The sequence below is a fragment of the Pseudophryne corroboree genome, chromosome 3 (genome assembly GCF_028390025.1).
Source record: "Pseudophryne corroboree isolate aPseCor3 chromosome 3, aPseCor3.hap2, whole genome shotgun sequence".
Classification (NCBI taxonomy): Eukaryota; Metazoa; Chordata; class Amphibia; order Anura; family Myobatrachidae; genus Pseudophryne; species Pseudophryne corroboree.
The window spans coordinates 140,954,881-140,971,056 of record NC_086446.1 but is presented as its reverse complement, the minus strand read 5'-3'; the positions used below and the strand labels follow the sequence as shown (position 1 = coordinate 140,971,056).

The 16,176-nt window shown below is 46.0% G+C and overlaps 3 non-coding genes across 3 annotated transcripts; all 3 read left to right on the top strand.

The window, feature by feature from the left end:
- The first annotated feature begins 14,854 nt into the window (after window positions 1-14,854).
- On the top strand, window positions 14,855-15,018 carry LOC134898785 (U1 spliceosomal RNA). The gene has a single exon (XR_010172475.1). It is a non-coding gene; the product is annotated as a U1 spliceosomal RNA (small nuclear RNA).
- Window positions 15,019-15,170: 152 nt separating this feature from the next.
- LOC134899496 (U1 spliceosomal RNA) lies at window positions 15,171-15,333 on the top strand. Its single transcript, XR_010173168.1, has one exon. It is a non-coding gene; the product is annotated as a U1 spliceosomal RNA (small nuclear RNA).
- A 671-nt stretch (window positions 15,334-16,004) lies between these two features.
- Window positions 16,005-16,168, top strand: LOC134898891 (U1 spliceosomal RNA). Its single transcript, XR_010172579.1, has one exon. It is a non-coding gene; the product is annotated as a U1 spliceosomal RNA (small nuclear RNA).
- The last annotated feature ends 8 nt before the right edge of the window (window positions 16,169-16,176 follow it).

The following is a 16,176-nucleotide window of genomic DNA, read 5'->3' as shown; positions in this document are numbered from 1 at the left end:
GTAAGGGATGGGAGAAGGCTGGTTACTGATAGTCTGGTGTGATGTGATGTCCTGACGTATGGAGTCAATTTTGGATGTGAAGTAAGTGGCAAAGTCAAGAGCAGAGAGTGAGGAAGGGAGACGAGGTGGAGGTGGGCAGAGGAGTGAGTTGAGAGTGGCAAAGAGGCGCCGGGGGTTGGAAGACTGGGAGGAGATGAGGTTCTTGAAGTATGACTGTTTAGCAAGAGAAAGGGCAGCACTGAAGGATGAGAGCATAAGTTTGAAATGGAGGAAGTCTGCCTTAGAGCGTGATTTCCTCCAGTGTCGCTCAGCAGTACGTGAGCATTTTTGCAGATATCTGGTGCATTTGGTGTGCCAGGGTTGAGGTGTTAATTTGCGAGGGTGAACAGTGGTTGGTGGAGCAACAGAGTCAAGAGCAGAAGTAAGGGAAGCATTGTATGTGGAAGTGGCTTGTTCAGGGCATGAGAGAGAGAGAGAATAGGAGAGAGAAGTGAGTCAAACAGGGAGGAAAGGAATGTGGTGTCAATAGCTTCAATGTTACGCTTAGTGATGGTAGCCTTAGGAGGTTGAGATGGGGAAGTCGAGAGAGATAGGTTGAAGGAGAGCAGGTGGTGGTCAGAGAGGGGAAATGGGGAGTTGGAAAAATCAGAAATATCACAGCGGTGAGTGAAGACCAGATCCAGTGAGCTCCCATTCACATGGGAGGGTGAGGAGGTCCACTGGGAGAGACCAAGTGAAGAGGTGAGGTTAAGGAGTTTAGAGGCAGGGGATTGTGTGGGGATGTCAATAGGGATGTTGAAATCGCCTAGGATAATGGTGGGAATGTCCGAAGAGAGGAAGTGAGGAAGCCAGGAAGCAAAGTTGTCGATGAATTTGGAAGCAGTGCCAGGGGGGCGGTAAATGACAGCTACTCTAAGATGGACTGGTTGGAAGAGACATATGGAGTGGACCTCAAATGTAGATAATATAAGGGATGGTTCTGGTGGTATGAGTTGGTAGGAGTAACTAGAAGGTATAAGGACTCCAACACCACCCCCATGGCGACCCCCTGGTCGGGGGGTGTGTGTGTGAATGTAAGGCCCCCAGCAGAGAGATCAGCAGCAGAAGTAGTGTCAGAGGGCGTAATCCAAGTTTCAGTAATGGCTAGTAGGTGTAGGGAGTTGGAAATGAAAAGGTCATGAGTGGGGACCAGTTTGTTACAAACGGATCTGGCATTCCAGAGGGCACAGGATAGGGGGTATGAGTTTGTGGGAGAGATGTGAATTAGATTTTCAGGGTTGCTGTAGCGATGAGGTGGGATTAACTTTGAGGGCAGGGATGAGAGAGTAGTGATGGTACGGGTGCCTGAGATAGGAGGGGAAACTGCAGGAGGTGGGCAGGGAGGGAGGTCAGTGTGATGTGGATGGGGGTGTGGGGAGGTGACAGGGAAGGGAGAGAGGGAGCAGGGCTGAGTTGTGGGGTAGCAGGACCATGGGGCAGAGGTGAATGAAAGTGGGGTAACAGGAAAGGTGGGGGAAGGAAACAGAGGGATGGAGGGGAGACAGAGGAGGAGGTGGAGGAGACTAGGGGGGAAGGATAAAGATACATTATTAGGTAGACACTGAGTGATGTGGGGAGTATAAGAAAGCATTGACATAGTGTTAAGTAGGTAAATAGGTTGAGGGAAAGTGGAAGTAGGAGAGGAGACTGTAAGGGAATCCGAGCAGAAGAATTGTAGAAATGCAGGTGAGAAAAGCAGTGTAGGCTCAAGGGGTGTAGATTTAGTATGAAATGAATCAAAAGCGTAGATAAAGTGGGTGCAGAAATGTATTTGGAGTGTAAGAAATGAAAGGATTGTGTGAGGTTTAAGAAGCAATGGTAATTATGTTAGATGTTTTAAGTGTTTGCAGGTAAAATTGCATTGGTGCAGCTGTGCTTAAAAAACAAAATTACAATAATACAGATACAGGCATTTGTAGGTGAAATGGATGGTTTATGAAATGTCCAAGTAAGGTAGTTCTGTGCTATGTAATCAGATGCAACAATCAGGAGGTGAGTGATCTGAGGAGTAAGTGACTCACATTTGTTATTAGTTCTTCAGTTTTCTTTGTTTTGTTAGATTGGTGTGCTTCTGTTTTCCTTCTTTTTCACTTCGATTGAACGCTAATTGAACACTGCTGTTATGTGTCAATTTTATCACGCTTTTATAAAAATGCACGCTTAGATCAATAAATGCACAGCCAAATGGCTTTGCACAGCCTACACCATTGGACTTTAGTAGAAGACTATTACAAGTGAAACCAATAATTGAAATCTGTAACCACACCCCACCCCCTCAAATGCCAGGCAATAAATTACCTTAAAAACAACAACCAGGCATTCCACAAAGATTAAACTGGGTCTATATCATTCAAAACTTTAAAAAAGTACTTCAAAATCACATACTATGCAATAATGTTTCAATTTGCATTACCCAGCAGAATTAGCTTTGCATATATAGATATAGTGCAGCAGAATAGATTGGTGGTTGTAGTCAATTGTAATTACCTGTAGGTGACAAGAAGAGAAGAAACGTCAATTCACAATCGATATCAGCTGAAGATAAATTAACGCTGATTGAACGCTGCGTTATGTGTCAATTTTATCACGCTTTGATAAAAATGCATGCTTAGATCAATAAATGCACAGCCAAACAGCTTTGCACATCCTACACCATTGGACTTAAGTAGAAGTCTGGTGGTCAGCAAAATTTTGCACTGTCCTCCTACTATATATAGTGCGCACAACTACTAAAATACACCACAGGTATGGATGGATAGTATACTTGACGACACAGAGGTAGGTAGAGCAGTGGCCTACTGTACCGTATTGCTATATATTATATACTGGTGGTCAGCAAAATTCTGCCCTGTCCTCCTACTATATATACTGCGCACAACTACTAAAATACACCACAGGTATGGATGGATAGTATACTTGACGACACAGAGGTAGGTAGAGCAGTGGCCTACTGTACCGTACTGCTAATTATTATATACTGGTGGTCAGCAAAATTCTGCCCTGTCCTCATACTATATAATACAATGCAGCACAGATATGGAGCATTTTTCAGGCAGAGAACGTAGATATTTTCAGCACACTGAGCACAGATATTTGCAAGCACACTGAGCACAGATATTTGCAAGCACACTGAGCACAGATATTTGCAGCACACTGAACACAGAAACTGAGAAAACGCTGCACGTCCTCTCCCTATCATCTCCAATGCACAAGTGAAAATGGCGGCGACGCGTAGCTCCTTATATAGAATAGAATAGCTGCTGACGGGCACGATTGAGGGAGGAAAGGGACATTTGAATCCAGCCCATAGATGCAATGTGAATATGTAATTTGTACCTTCCTATCTTAAAATGTATATACAGTGTATATGTCACAACTGAGGGCCTGAGCTGACTGGAGGCAGCCTCAGTTGTAGGGGCTGAGGTGTAGTGGAACCTGGGAGGTTGTATCAGACCCCTGGACATGTAAGTTAAATGTAGAAGAATTGCCCGAAGGCGTGCCCACGACAACCAGGATAAAAGTCAATGATGTTTATTTTGACAAACTCCATGCATCACAGCAGTAATAAAAGAGAAACATAAAATCAGCAGAGAAATAATACAGTTCCTGGGTACTACAGGAGGGCAAGGACCACAGGGCTCTGGTAGTATGAGACAGTTCTTATTATCTTCTAGTTGGAAAGTCCTTACTAGGCCCGACTGTAGCAATGGAGATAGCCCAGGATCATACTAGCTGGTGTTCCAGGAAAAGCTGGGCTGCTGTGGATAAAATGGCTGCTGTGGGTACTGGCTGAAACCAGACTGATGTAAGCACGGAGTGGATTGCTGGATGGAACCAGCCAAATAATAAATGAAGCTTGAGAGCGATGAAATATGATTGATATATGGAGTTTGAGAGCGGTGAAATAATAGTGCCGGTGGTGAGTGGTAATCTGCGGAAATGATACCGGCACTTTAAGAAGAGCTGATCTCTGCTGGAAGCTAGGCTGGAAGCAGGTAAATCTGTAACTGGAAACAGATGAGTCCCAGAGGACTGGAGAGTCAGGCTGCACCGCAGGTGGTAGACTAGAGCGGGTCTCTTTAGTGGAGGTTTGGAGATGGTAACTGGAACCTGGAAAACAACCACGGGAGAGAGACAAACTGGAACTAGGTTTGACAACCAAATCACTGACGCCTTCCTTGCTCAGGCACAGAATACTTATACCTGCAGCAAGGAAGGGATTGGCTAGGCAATTATGCAGATTACAATGGAAACATCGGATTGGTGGAAATGAACAGGTGACAGAATCCAACATGGCTGCGCCCATGCAGACACTTGGAGGGAAGATTGGTTTGATAATCCATGTGGGAACTTTAACAGCAATGGCGGCGCCGGCCACAGTAAACAGGAGACGCCAGACTGATGAGTGCACATTTGAACCACGCGGGCAACAGCGGAGGCCGCGGCTGACATAAGCGCCACTCTGACATCCTGCATGCAGAAACTCAGGGACGGCGGCGGAGGCCGCGGGAGATGCCATTCAAGATGTAACATGGCGCCGCTGTGACAGCGTCTCAGAGTGACAGGAGAGGAGGCAGGAATGGGGACATCAGAATAACAGATGGGATCCGGTCCTGGAGCGCTGAGCCAGCCTTAGGAGGCATCTGAAAGGTAAGTTATGGCGTCCAGATACCCGGATCGTGACAGTATACACTAGAGGTCTTTCCGAACCCCCTAATCCTAACATTGTAATTTGCTTTAGGGCGCACCTCCAATTAGTCTAGTGTTTCTTGCTGCCTTTCCAATGAAGCAAGTTTAATTTAGTAATAGGTGAAAAACCATCCCTACAAAGGTGTTAATCAGAGACTTGGCTTTGTGGACACTTTTCAGAGAACAACTTTGTTAGCATAAAAGTAAAGCCAGAAAATGAAGAGCTGTTTAATCACTAGAGATGAGCGCCGGAAATTTTTCGGGTTTTGTGTTTTGGTTTTGTGTTCGGTTCCGCGGCCGTGTTTTGGGTTCGACCGCGTTTTGGCAAAACCTCACCGAATTTTTTTTGTCGGATTCGGGTGTGTTTTGGATTCGGGTGTTTTTTTCAAAAAACCCTACAAAACAGCTTAAATCATAGAATTTGGGGGTCATTTTGATCCCAAAGTATTATTAACCTCAAAAACCATAATTTCCACTCATTTTCAGTCTATTCTGAATACCTCACACCTCACAATATTATTTTTAGTCCTAAAATTTGCACCGAGGTCGCTGTGTGAGTAAGATAAGCGACCCTAGTGGCCGACACAAACACCGGGCCCATCTAGGAGTGGCACTGCAGTGTCACGCAGGATGTCCCTTCCAAAAAACCCTCCCCAAACAGCACATGACGCAAAGAAAAAAAGAGGCGCAATGAGGTAGCTGTGTGAGTAAGATAAGCGACCCTAGTGGCCGACACAAACACCGGGCCCATCTAGGAGTGTCACTGCAGTGTCACGCAGGATGTCCCTTCCAAAAAACCCTCCCCAAACAGCACATGACGCAAAGAAAAAAAGAGGCGCAATGAGGTAGCTGTGTGAGTAAGATAAGCGACCCTAGTGGCCGACACAAACACCGGGCCCATCTAGGAGTGGCACTGCAGTGTCACGCAGGATGTCCCTTCCAAAAAACCCTCCCCAAACAGCACATGACGCAAAGAAAAAAAGAGGCGCAATGAGGTAGCTGACTGTGTGAGTAAGATAAGCGACCCTAGTGGCCGACACAAACACCGGGCCCATCTAGGAGTGGCACTGCAGTGTCACGCAGGATGTTCCTTCCAAAAAACCCTCCCCAAACAGCACATGACGCAAAGAAAAAAAGAGGCGCAATGAGGTAGCTGACTGTGTGAGTAAGATAAGCGACCCTAGTGGCCGACACAAACACCGGGCCCATCTAGGAGTGGCACTGCAGTGTCACGCAGGATGTCCCTTCCAAAAAACCCTCCCCAATCAGCACATGACGCAAAGAAAAAAAGAGGCGCAATGAGGTAGCTGACTGTGTGAGTAAGATAAGCGACCCTAGTGGCCGACACAAACACCGGGCCAATCTAGGAGTGGCACTGCAGTGTCACGCAGGATGTCCCTTCCAAAAAACCCTCCCCAAACAGCACATGACGCAAAGAAAAAAAGAGGCGCAATGAGGTAGCTGACTGTGTGAGTAAGATAAGCGACCCTAGTGGCCGACACAAACACCGGGCCCATCTAGGAGTGGCACTGCAGTGTCACGCAGGATGTCCCTTCCAAAAAACCCTCCCCAAACAGCACATGACGCAAAGAAAAAAAGAGGCGCAATGAGGTAGCTGACTGTGTGAGTAAGATAAGCGACCCTAGTGGCCGACACAAACACCGGGCCCATCTAGGAGTGGCACTGCAGTGTCACGCAGGATGTCCCTTCCAAAAAACCCTCCCCAAACAGCACATGACGCAAAGAAAAATAAAAGAAAAAAGAGGTGCAAGATGGAATTGTCCTTGGGCCCTCCCACCCACCCTTATGTTGTATAAACAAAACAGGACATGCACACTTTAACCAACCCATCATTTCAGTGACAGGGTCTGCCACACGACTGTGACTGATATGACGGGTTGGTTTGGACCCCCCCCAAAAAAGAAGCAATTAATCTCTCCTTGCACAAACTGGCTCTACAGAGGCAAGATGTCCACCTCATCATCATCCTCCGATATATCACCGTGTACATCCCCCTCCTCACAGATTATCAATTCGTCCCCACTGGAATCCACCATCTCAGCTCCCTGTGTACTTTGTGGAGGCAATTGCTGCTGGTCAATGTCTCCGCGGAGGAATTGATTATAATTCATTTTAATGAACATCATCTTCTCCACATTTTCTGGATGTAACCTCGTACGCCGATTGCTGACAAGGTGAGCGGCGGCACTAAACACTCTTTCGGAGTACACACTTGTGGGAGGGCAACTTAGGTAGAATAAAGCCAGTTTGTGCAAGGGCCTCCAAATTGCCTCTTTTTCCTGCCAGTATAAGTACGGACTGTGTGACGTGCCTACTTGGATGCGGTCACTCATATAATCCTCCACCATTCTTTCAATGTTGAGAGAATCATATGCAGTGACAGTAGACAACATGTCCGTAATCGTTGTCAGGTCCTTCAGTCCGGACCAGATGTCAGCATCAGCAGTCGCTCCAGACTGCCCTGCATCACCGCCAGCGGGTGGGCTCGGAATTCTGAGCCTTTTCCTCGCACCCCCAGTTGCGGGAGAATGTGAAGGAGGAGATGTTGACAGGTCGCGTTCCGCTTGACTTGACAATTTTCTCACCAGCAGGTCTTTCAACCCCAGCAGACTTGTGTCTGCCAGAAAGAGAGATCCAAGGTAGGTTTTAAATCTAGGATCGAGCACGGTGGCCAAAATGTAGTGCTCTGATTTCAACAGATTGACCACCCGTGAATCCTTGTTAAGCGAATTAAGGGCTCCATCCACAAGTCCCACATGCCTAGCGGAATCGCTCCGTGTTAGCTCCTCCTTCAATGTCTCCAGCTTCTTCTGCAAAAGCCTGATGAGGGGAATGACCTGACTCAGGCTGGCAGTGTCTGAACTGACTTCACGTGTGGCAAGTTCAAAGGGCATCAGAACCTTGCACAACGTTGAAATCATTCTCCACTGCACTTGAGACAGGTGCATTCCACCTCCTATATCGTGCTCAATTGTATAGGCTTGAATGGCCTTTTGCTGCTCCTCCAACCTCTGAAGCATATAGAGGGTTGAATTCCACCTCGTTACCACTTCTTGCTTCAGATGATGGCAGGGCAGGTTCAGTAGTTTTTGGTGGTGCTCCAGTCTTCTGTACGTGGTGCCTGTACGCCGAAAGTGTCCCGCAATTCTTCTGGCCACCGACAGCATCTCTTGCACGCCCCTGTCGTTTTTTAAAAAATTCTGCACCACCAAATTCAAGGTATGTGCAAAACATGGGACGTGCTGGAATTTGCCCATATTTAATGCACACACAATATTGCTGGCGTTGTCCGATGCCACAAATCCACAGGAGAGTCCAATTGGGGTAAGCCATTCCGCGATGATCTTCCTCAGTTGCCGTAAGAGGTTTTCAGCTGTGTGCGTATTCTGGAAAGCGGTGATACAAAGCGTAGCCTGCCTAGGAAAGAGTTGGCGTTTGCGAGATGCTGCTACTGGTGCCGCCGCTGCTGTTCTTGCGGCGGGAGTCCATACATCTACCCAGTGGGCTGTCACAGTCATATAGTCCTGACCCTGCCCTGCTCCACTTGTCCACATGTCCGTGGTTAAGTGGACATTGGGTACAACTGCATTTTTTAGGACACTGGTGAGTCTTTTTCTGACGTCCGTGTACATTCTCGGTATCGCCTGCCTAGAGAAGTGGAACCTAGATGGTATTTGGTAACGGGGGCACACTGCCTCAATAAATTGTCTAGTTCCCTGTGAACTAACGGCGGATACCGGACGCACGTCTAACACCAACATAGTTGTCAAGGCCTCAGTTATCCGCTTTGCAGCAGGATGACTGCTGTGATATTTCATCTTCCTCGCAAAGAACTGTTGGACAGTCAATTGCTTACTGGAAGTAGTACAAGTGGGCTTACGACTTCCCCTCTGGGATGACCATCGACTCCCAGCAGCAACAACAGCAGCGCCAGCAGCAGTAGGCGTTACACGCAAGGATGCATCGGAGGAATCCCAGGCAGGAGAGGACTCGTCAGAATTGCCAGTGACATGGCCTGCAGGACTATTGGCATTCCTGGGGAAGGAGGAAATTGACACTGAGGGAGTTGGTGGGGTGGTTTGCGTGAGCTTGGTTACAAGAGGAAGGGATTTACTGGTCAGTGGACTGCTTCCGCTGTCGGCCAAAGTTTTTGAACTTGTCACTGACTTATTATGAATGCGCTGCAGGTGACGTATAAGGGAGGATGTTCCAAGGTGGTTAACGTCCTTACCCCTACTTATTACAGCTTGACAAAGGGAACACACGGCTTGACAAATGTTGTCCGCATTTCTGGTGAAATACTTCCACACCGAAGAGCTGATTTTTTGGGTATTTTCACCAGGCATGTCAACGGCCATATTCCTCCCACGGACAACAGGTGTCTCCCCGGGTGCCTGACTTAAACAAACCACCTCACCATCAGAATCCTCCTTGTCAATTTCCTCCCCAGCGCCAGCAACACCCATATCCTCCTCATCCTGGTGTACTTCAACACTGACATCTTCAATCTGACTATCAGGAACTGGACTGCGGGTGCTCCTTCCAGCACTTGCAGGGGGCGTGCAAATGGTGGAAGGCGCATGATCTTCACGTCCAGTGTTGGGAAGGTCAGGCATCGCAACCGACACAATTGGACTCTCCTTGTGGATTTGGGATTTCGAAGAACGCACAGTTCTTTGCGGTGCTTTTGCCAGCTTGAGTCTTTTCAGTTTTCTAGCGAGAGGCTGAGTGCTTCCATCCTCATGTGAAGCTGAACCACTAGCCATGAACATAGGCCAGGGCCTCAGCCGTTCCTTGCCACTCCGTGTGGTAAATGGCATATTGGCAAGTTTACGCTTCTCCTCCGACAATTTTATTTTAGGTTTTGGAGTCCTTTTTTTACTGATATTTGGTGTTTTGGATTTGACATGCTCTGTACTATGACATTGGGCATCGGCCTTGGCAGACGACGTTGCTGGCATTTCATCGTCTCGGCCATGACTAGTGGCAGCAGCTTCAGCACGAGGTGGAAGTGGATCTTGATCTTTCCCTAATTTTGGAACCTCAACATTTTTGTTCTCCATATTTTAATAGGCACAACTAAAAGGCACCTCAGGTAAACAATGGAGATGGATGGATACTAGTATACAATTATGGATGGACTGCCGAGTGCCGACATAGAGGTAGCTACAGCCGTGGACTACCGTACTGTACTGTGTCTGCTGCTAATATAGACTGGTTGATAATGAGATGTAGTATGTATAAAGAAGAAAGAAAAAAAAACCACGGGTAGGTGGTATACAATTATGGATGGACTGCCGATTGCCGACACAGAGGTAGCTACAGCCGTGGACTACCGTACTGTACTGTGTCTGCTGCTAATATAGACTGGTTGATAATGAGATGTAGTATGTATAAAGAAGAAAGAAAAAAAAACCACGGGTAGGTGGTATACAATTATGGATGGACTGCCGAGTGCCGACACAGAGGTAGCTACAGCCGTGGACTACCGTACTGTACTGTGTCTGCTGCTAATATAGACTGGTTGATAATGAGATGTAGTATGTATAAAGAAGAAAGAAAAAAAACCACGGGTAGGTGGTATACAATTATGGACGGACTGCCGAGTGCCGACACAGAGGTAGCTACAGCCGTGGACTACCGTACTGTACTGTGTCTGCTGCTAATATAGACTGGATGATAATGAGATGTAGTATGTATAAAGAAGAAAGAAAAAAAAACCACGGGTAGGTGGTATACAATTATGGACGGACTGCCGAGTGCCGACACAGAGGTAGCTACAGCCGTGGACTACCGTACTGTACTGTGTCTGCTGCTAATATAGACTGGATGATAATGAGATGTAGTATGTATAAAGAAGAAAAAAAAACCACGGGTAGGTGGTATACAATTATGGATGGACTGCCGAGTGCCGACACAGAGGTAGCTACAGCCGTGGAATACCGTACCGTACTGTGTCTGCTGCTAATATAGACTGGATGATAATGAGATGTAGTATGTATAAAGAAGAAAGAAAAAAAAACCATGGGTAGGTGGTATACAATTATGGATGGACTGCCGAGTGCCGACACAGAGGTAGCTACAGCCGTGGACTACCGTACTGTACTGTGTCTGCTGCTAATATAGACTGGTTGATAATGAGATGTAGTATGTATAAAGAAGAAAGAAAAAAAAACCACGGGTAGGTGGTATACAATTATGGATGGACTGCCGAGTGCCGACACAGAGGTAGCTACAGCCGTGGACTACCGTACTGTACTGTGTCTGCTGCTAATATAGACTGGTTGATAATGAGATGTAGTATGTATAAAGAAGAAAGAAAAAAAAAACACGGGTAGGTGGTATACAATTATGGACGGACTGCCGAGTGCCGACACAGAGGTAGCTACAGCCGTGGACTACCGTACTGTACTGTGTCTGCTGCTAATATAGACTGGATGATAATGAGATGTAGTATGTATAAAGAAGAAAGAAAAAAAAACCACGGATAGGTGGTATACAATTATGGACGGACTGCCGAGTGCCGACACAGAGGTAGCTACAGCCGTGGACTACCGTACTGTACTGTGTCTGCTGCTAATATAGACTGGTTGATAATGAGATGTAGTATGTATAAAGAAGAAAGAAAAAAAAACCACGGGTAGGTGGTATACAATTATGGATGGACTGCCGAGTGCCGACACAGAGGTAGCTACAGCCGTGGACTACCGTACTGTACTGTGTCTGCTGCTAATATAGACTGGTTGATAATGAGATGTAGTATGTATAAAGAAGAAAGAAAAAAAAAACACGGGTAGGTGGTATACAATTATGGACGGACTGCCGAGTGCCGACACAGAGGTAGCTACAGCCGTGGACTACCGTACTGTACTGTGTCTGCTGCTAATATAGACTGGATGATAATGAGATGTAGTATGTATAAAGAAGAAAGAAAAAAAAACCACGGATAGGTGGTATACAATTATGGACGGACTGCCGAGTGCCGACACAGAGGTAGCTACAGCCGTGGACTACCGTACTGTACTGTGTCTGCTGCTAATATAGACTGGTTGATAATGAGATGTAGTATGTATAAAGAAGAAAGAAAAAAAAACCACGGGTAGGTGGTATACAATTATGGATGGACTGCCGAGTGCCGACACAGAGGTAGCTACAGCCGTGGACTACCGTACTGTACTGTGTCTGCTGCTAATATAGACTGGATGATAATGAGATGTAGTATGTATAAAGAAGAAAAAAAAAAACACGGGTAGGTGGTATACAATTATGGATGGACTGCCGAGTGCCGACACAGAGGTAGCTACAGCCGTGAACTACCGTACTGTGTCTGCTGCGACTGGATGATAAATAATGATATAAAAAATATATATATATCACTACTGCAGCCGGACAGGTATATATTATATAATGACGGACCTGCTGGACACTGTCTGTCAGCAGAATGAGTTTTTTATAGAATAAAAAAACACCACACAAGTCACACGACGAGTGTTTAACTTTTTCAGGCAATCACAATATAGTATACTATACTGGTGGTCAGTGTGGTCAGGTCACTGGTCAGTCACACTGGCAGTGGCACTCCTGCCTGCAGCAAAAGTGTGCACTGTTTAATTTTAATAATATGTATGTACTCCTGGCTCCTGCTATAACCTATAACTGCTCCCCAGTCTCCCCCACAATTAAGCTGTGTGAGCACAGTCAGATATTATACATAGATGATGCAGCACACTGGGCTGAGCACAGATATGGTATGTGACTGAGTCACTGTGTATCGTTTTTTTCAGGCAGAGAACGGATTATATTAAATAAAACTGCACTGGTGGTCACTGGTCAGTGGTCAGTCACTAGTAAACTCTGCACTCTCTAGTACTCCTAAGCTCCAGTAAATCAAGTGTCTCTGTCTCAATCTCACTCTCTCTCTTCTAATCTAAATGGAGAGGACGCCAGCCACGTCCTCTGCCTATCAATCTCAATGCACGTGTGAAAATGGCGGCGACGCGCGGCTCCTTATATAGAATCCGAGTCTCGCGATAGAATCCGAGCCTCGCGAGAATCCGACAGCGTCATGATGACGTTCGGGCGCGCTCGGGTTAACCGAGCAAGGCGGGAAGATCCGAGTCGCTCGGATCCGTGTAAAAAAAGCTGAAGTTCGGGCGGGTTCGGATTCCGAGGAACCGAACCCGCTCATCTCTATTAATCACTCAATTGGATTTTTTTGCCAGCATATTTCTTTTTCTCTGCAACCCACTGCTAAATTGTGCTTCCTAGCTGTTTTTATAAAATCACTGAATCAAATCTAACTCTGATTACATCAGAGAAGGCCAGGTACCCTACACCATAACAGGGGGTTTGAAATTTTGACTTGTCTACTTAAAGATCACCAAAATCTGATCAAAAGGTCAATTACGTCCCTGGGTGGGATTGAACCACCAACCTTTTGGTTAATAGCCGAACACACTAACCGATTGCGCCACAGAGACACTTTGCAAAAAGTACATACTGACAAAGGCTAATAAGCATTTATCTAGAACGTTTCCTAGAAAAACTTTAAAAAGTCAATAATCTGGAGAGTTTTTGTAAGATGTTTCTTCCACCAACCAACGAAGAAACACATTGGTACTTTTCCATGATGAGTGAGTGCTTCAGGTTCTCTTGCACTTACATGTGCAGCAGAGTACTGCAATGGAAGCATGCTGGGCCCATAACCCAGAGGTAGGCAGATTGAAACTATCCTTTGCTATATGCATTTTTTTTTTTGTTAATTAAAGTAATCCAAAACTGGGATTGATATTTTGGTTCTTTTATTTTTACTTAAAGTACAATAACTTTTACCATTTTAATTTGTTTTAATAGTATATTGACAGTATTGTTTTCTTTCAAAAATCCACTTAATTTTCTTTACCCTATTATTAAAATGGTAATTGACAAAAACAAACTACATTGTCACCAGAAGAGCAATACAAAATGTACAAGTGATATATTAAAATCATCTTTTCAGCTTGAATTTCAATGATGCATTGGGGCAACGATTTTGTTAGCAACATCTTCACCCTTAAATAAAGATTTTCTTAATTCCTTACCTGTGTGCTAATTAGATATCACCTTGTTTTCACATTAAACAGACTTCCACATGAGAAAGCAGCAAGGATGCAGTGGCGTTAATGTTTCCTGGTGTCAACCCGTATTATTTCAGTAGACATTGAAATGAGGATGCATCTTGCTGCCTTTCCAATGAAGCAAGTTTAATTTAGTAATAGGTGAAAAACCATCCTTACAAAGGTGTTAATCAGAGACTTGGCTTTGTGGACACTTTTCAGGAGAACAAATTTGTTAGCATAAAAATAAAGCCAGAAAATGAAGAGCTGTTTAATCACTCAATTGGATTTTTTTGCCAGCATATTTCTTTTTCTCTGCAACCCACTGCTAAATTGTGCTTCCTAGCTGTTTTTATAAAATCACTGAATCAAATCTAACTCTGATTACATCAGAGAAGGCCAGGTACCCTACACCATAAGAGGGGGTTTGAAATTTTGACTTGTCTACTTAAAGATCACCAAAATCTGATAACAAGGTCAATTACGTTCCTGGGTGGGATTGAACTTGGTCGGCTCTCGTATAATTCAGATCTCTTTGTCTCAGGTCTCTCTCCAGCCTAGTTTGCTGTCTGTTTCCACTTCTCTTTTCTTGAGCCGCTCCCTTCTATGCCCTTGCGCACTATCCTGACTTCTCTCGTCTGCTTACTTTGTGCATTCCAACGCACAATGCAAAAGGCCGCCATGCCCTGCATACCCCTTTTCTCTTTTCATGTGCAGATGAGGGTTCCAGCCAACTTTGGCCCACTGCTTGGATGACATCACCATATGCAAATCCATCTGCTGCAGGCCTTCCCCCAGGAATGCTTGTACTAGTTGTTGCATTTGGTTTGTTGTTTGGGGGTGCTTCAGTATTAGGCAGCCTTCTGCCCTCCCATGTTCATCTGAAAATATGTGTTCTCCCTGCAGTTGTTGTCCCCAGATGAGAGTTCCCTTGTGCTGCCTCAGTTGAATCTCCTTTACTTGACAGAGATGTGCCTGAGCAGCGGCCCTCCCCAGCCCTATCCCAAATCATACTTATTTTGCATAGGAGATACCATGGTCATGAAGATTGTTCTCCCAGGGTGAGGTTCATTCATTGCATTCTGGGTATGCTGACCCCTGTGATTTCCCCAAATGTGGGAAACTCGACTGCATTATTTGTGGTAGTGGGGGACTGTGTTTGTGCTTTTCTCTGGTCAGCTCTGGTAAAAGTCAGATTTCTTTGCCTCAGATCTTCCTCTAGCCTTGTTCTTCTTTTGAGAGTTCTCTTGTGCTGTCTCAGTTGGATCTCCTTCACTTGACAGGGGGGTGCCCGAGCAGCGACCCTCCCCAGCTCTAGCCCAACTCCTACTTACCTGCCAAGTGAGATACTATGATCATGAAGGTGCTTCTCCCAGGGCAAGGCTTACCCATTGCACTCTGGGTGTGTTGCTCCTGCGATTTCCCCAAATGTGGGACACTTGACTGCATAATTTGTGTTTCCCCTGGTCGGCTCTCGTATAATTCAGATCTCTTTGTCTCAGGTCTCTCTCCAGCCTAGTTTGCTGTCTGTTTCCACTTCTCTTTTCTTGAGCCACTCCCTTCTATGCCCTTGCGCACTATCCTGACTTTTCCCGTCTGCTTACTTTGTGCATTCCAACGCACAATGCGAACTACAGGTAGTGCTGCAGGGCCCACACCCTTTTACTTGCCTTACAGAGGAGCTCTGGAGCTGTTACAGTGCCCAGCTGCTGCAAGAAATCAGCTTGAATGCTTAAGGGGCTGGGGCATAGCACTCATGAGCCCCACACCGAAGGAGGGTGGAGGTGTTTAATGCGAACTAGGGGTCATCCAAGCGCCGCAAAAGGCCGCCATGCCCTGCACACCCCTTTTCTCTTTTCATATGCAGACGAGGGTTGAAGCCAACTTTGACCCACTGCTTGGATGACATCACCATATGCAAATCCATCTGCTGCAGGCCTTCCCCCAGGAATGCTTGTACTAGTTGTTGCATTTGGTTTGTTGTTTGGGGGTGCTTCAGTATTAGGCAGCCTTCTGCCCTCCCATGTTCATCTGAAAATATGTGTTCTCCCTGCAGTTGTTGTCCCCAGATGAGAGTTCCCTTGTGCTGCCTCAGTTGAATCTCCTTTACTTGACAGAGATGTGCCTGAGCAGCGGCCCTCCCCAGCCCTATCCCAAATCATACTTATTTTGCATAGGAGATACCATGGTCATGAAGATTGTTCTCACAGGGTGAGGTTCATTCATTGCATTCTGGGTATGCTGACCCCTGTGATTTCCCCAAATGTGGGAAACTCGACTGCATTATTTGTGGTAGTGGGGGACTGTGTTTGTGCTTTCCTCTGGTCAGCTC